Source organism: Lonchura striata, chromosome 27, assembly GCF_046129695.1.
Source record: "Lonchura striata isolate bLonStr1 chromosome 27, bLonStr1.mat, whole genome shotgun sequence".
Taxonomy (NCBI): domain Eukaryota; kingdom Metazoa; phylum Chordata; class Aves; order Passeriformes; family Estrildidae; genus Lonchura; species Lonchura striata.
The window spans coordinates 1,300,465-1,304,751 of record NC_134629.1 but is presented as its reverse complement, the minus strand read 5'-3'; positions in this window follow the sequence as shown (position 1 = coordinate 1,304,751).

Genomic DNA, 4,287 nt, shown 5'->3' with positions numbered 1-4,287 from the left:
CAGGCCACAGGCATAATGCTTCTTGGTTACAAATTGAACTTATCTCTAAAAGCAGAAAGCTATTTAATCCTGAGCCCATTAAACACTTAGAGAAAAACCCAATTTTAAAAAACAACCTTTAAGCACTTGATCCCTTGGGGAAAAACCAAACTTCCAGAAAACAATCTGTAAACAGAAAAACTGTTTGCAAACTTGAGAAATAATTTGTAAACAAATCAAATCCATCTATGAACTGTCCATGAGGCAGGTGATCATTTGTAATGCTGTCTGTGGTTTCCAGTGTCCATATTTTAGGCAGCTGTATTGTACTGTTGTAGGATTTATTGTAAAACATGAGAACAGACTCAGAGGGGAGGAGGGTGTACCCTCAATCCAACCCCTTTCCCCTTTTTTCTTTGTATAAAAATAATAATAGGAACAGAACATGGACTTTGAATACTATTAACTTATGCAACGTTTCATCCACATTTACTGAAAAGGTTCAGGGCAAAGAACTTGATTGGGAGATGTTTTGATCAGGGCAAGGAACTTGGTTGGGAGACATTTTCTGTATTTATATTTTATCTAGTGCAAACCATATACTTTTTTCCCTTTGTTAGAAGTTATAAATTTTGTTATTGACTTTAATAGCTGACTTTTCACTTTTAAAATGATGACAAGTGGCAGAATGTCAGTGAAAATCTCTGCAACTGCAATTTGCTTATGATAAATCGATGTTATGTGTACCTCAGTGGATATTCTTTGAATCATACCAGTTTATCTTAAAGCAATGCAAGAATAATTACTCGAATATTAGAGAAAAGACATGTTAATGCACATACTAGGACTTCTTTAGGACAATGATTTACTAAAATATGAATATCAATCTAATATCGATATCCAACTGAGATGGACAAAAACTCTCTATGGGTTTAAAGTTAGAAAGTGTATGTTTATTGAGACAGCTGGGCAGTACCTGGGATAATTCCCTAATGCACACTGCAAAAATCACAGGTATTACAAAGCTTTTCTATTTACAGAAGTCTTGAATACACAAAATATGAATGCATATTCATATCCCTGTCACTTCCTCTGATCCGCTTCACATGCTAATTGGCAAAAAGGCAATTAAGCATGTGTAGTTCTGTTCCCTGAAATGAGTCTGGGGTCCATTTTGGGGAGGGGTTTCCAAAATGAGGAAGTAAAATAAGTCTTCCTCGTTCTGACCTTTCTGCCTTTCCCATGCACACGTGACAAATGAATCCTTGCCGTTTTCCTGTGCTTAATGGATTCCTAAAGTATGGGAAGTCTGCAACTGTTTTTGTGTCCCTGAAATCTGTTTATCACATTCTGTTTCACATGATAAGCACAGCTACCCAAGCATAAAGCTGGCAAGCAATGAGTTAATAGATCCTGGATATCTTATCTAAGATCCAACTACTGTTAACTATGAACAAAGCCCATTTATCTACTTTGGATAAGTCAGCAACATCTAATTTAACTATCATCTTAACTTTCCTAAAATTCTTAATTCTTCAAAATTAATGTCTCACCGGGATTGGGGACAGGGAATGGGAATGGGGACAGGGAATGGGGAATGGGAATGGAGACAGGGACTGGGAGTGGTGACAGAGACAGGGAATGGGGACAGGGACCAGGAATGGGGACAGGGAATAGGACTGGGACAGGGACAGGGAATACGGTACAAGGATCAAGAATGGGGTCCGGATTGGGATGGGAGCAGGACGGGAACGGGACGGGGGGACACGGGAACAGGCAGGGGCAAGGGGAGTATGGAAGGGGAGTAAGGAATGGGGCAGCCGCTGCAGGTGGACGAGGCGTTGGGATGGGGCACATGGAGACAGTTCCAGGGCAGGGGATCCTTGACCAGCTGCCCAGAACCTCCACCAGGGTCTCCCAGGGCAACTGGAGCCGCTCAGCCTGGGGTGCCCAAAGCCCTGAGCAACTCCCAGGTCCCTCCCAGGAACCCCCAAGTCCTTCAAACCCAGCATCCCCCATATCCCCTGCAAGACCCCCCCCTCCATGTCCCTATCCTTGTCTTAGCTCAACATCTTTATTTTTGCCTGCTTTTAAGAGTTTTGAAAGGGCAAAGAGAAATGAAAAGAAAATCCAGGCCACGGGGAGCGAGGAGGATGTGGAGCCCCTCCAGCCGGGTGTCTTCCCAACATGGATCAGCAGCACCACGGGTCACCGGGGCTCTGCCCACCGGGGCTCACTGGGGATCATCCAGCACGGATCCTTCCATGGGGGATGGAGCTGGAGCAGTGCACGGAGCTCTTCCCACACTGGGGCACTCACAGGGCTGCCCTTCGTCTATGCCGAGCCAGGGGGACAGGCCGTGCCCCCTGTCCCCTGCTGCTGGGCCAGGGGTGTTATGGACAAATTCAATTGGGGAGGCTAATTATAGATAAATCAATTAACAAGAATTTATTAAGCAAGTGGTATTAAGCAAATGAACAGTGCTGGGCGGCTGGGGAGCCTCTGCTCTGCCACGGCGCACCTTCCCCCTTTTACCTTTTTGTTTTTATAGTCCCTTTTTATTTCCTGTTGACGCATTTTCTCTCGATGCACTCTGCGTCGGTGCAATTGGTTCCTGGGGGGTCTTTTGTTCTGCCCTTGGTGGTCATAGGAATGAAGGCTCCTCCTCTTCCTTGAAGATTGTCCTTGGCCTAAAAGTTAACTTGTATATAATTAGTTACACAGTCTTCTATGCTAATTGCATTCCCTACTCAGTTCAGATTCTTATCTCCTATATCGCTCGTTTTGATGAGCAAAACAATTTTTATTTATTACAATTCCCCCTTTTTCTCTTTACCAATTTGTTCATTAAAACGCTTTAACTCTTGGTAGCTTAGGGTTTCATCTACTTCTAAGTCCCTGGGCAATGTTTCCTACCTATCTCTAATAAGTGTTAGATGAGCTGCCTCTAATCTTCCTTTTACAATGTCTATGATTTTATTAAAAATGTAAGGTCTGAAAGTTAAACTTAGTAACAACAATATTACGGGACCTGCAATCTCCCTTATACAGAATTTCTCCTTGAGTGCCATACCCCGGAGTTTTGCACCCCTCAGGGTACCATGAGGTCTTTAAAAATTTACCTGGATGGGTGACAGCCAAGGCGGTTGCTATGGTTTCACAGCCCCAATACCCACACAGATATTCCCCGGGATAATGACAATATCCCCTCCAAGGATTGGAACTAGGACGCCAATAGGTAGCCCAGAGTTCAGGTTTACTCCATCTCCACATAGAGTCTGCCAAGTCTTTGTTAGTAACAAAAAAAATGGGAGCTACAGTGGTGGCATTATGCTTAACAACTTTCCCTTGGTCTATTTTGGTCAGAGTCAAATTAAATGGCTGGTGTGCATAGTCCCCTTGACCAGGCCAGGTACAACATATAACTAATATGCACAGAATTTGCCAGCAAGGGTGGAGTCCAAACTGCCCCAGGGTTTGATTATCATTATCTCCCCATTCCCAGTGTTTGTTTTGACATGTTATTGCCGGGCTCACCTTTACCCTTGGGAGATCAGTATCCTTGAGGCAGTTCTTGAAATACTTTCAATTGTCCCAGTCTGAGGGCTCTTTCCTCCACCGCTTCTTATCCCTCTGCCTCACTCGCCGACTCGGTTGCTCCAAGCCGCGAGGCGCACCATCTTCTCGGAGCAAGGATATTCTTCAAGAGGACCCAAACTCTGGTTTTGCTGCCTCTTTTTAAATGATTTCCAGTTTTTATCCTTCACTTGTGGTGAGTCACACTGAATCCCAGGTAAAGTTTTCCAGCAATTCCCTTTTATAATTTGAACAATTAAGGGAATTGGTTCATTGGAGTGGAAACAACAATTTTCAGGTCTGGCCCCCTTAGTAAACACCTCCCATCACTCTTGGGATTCCCTTGGTAGGGTCCCGTTCTCTTCTCCAATCCTTAGGACTGACTTTGTCAGTTCTCTTTCTAACTGATAACACCCTTAACAAATACCCCTAGGAGGAGTGCCTCTGTAACTATGGACCCACCACCGTTCCTGGCAAATTTTACAAATATAGCATACAAAAGGGTAACAATCACAATCCTTATTTGTACAATATACTCTAAAATCATTAGTTATAGGATATCCATAGTCCAATATCTCACTCTACCAGCTGGTTCGTACAATTTTTACTGAGTCCATTCAGTCCATTTAAATGTGACCTTAAGGTCCCCGGGCTGGCTGGTTATTCTCCAGGGCTCTTGGGCAGCAGCAGGAATCGCTCCCTTTATTTGGCTCGCATGGGTCCACCCCTTCT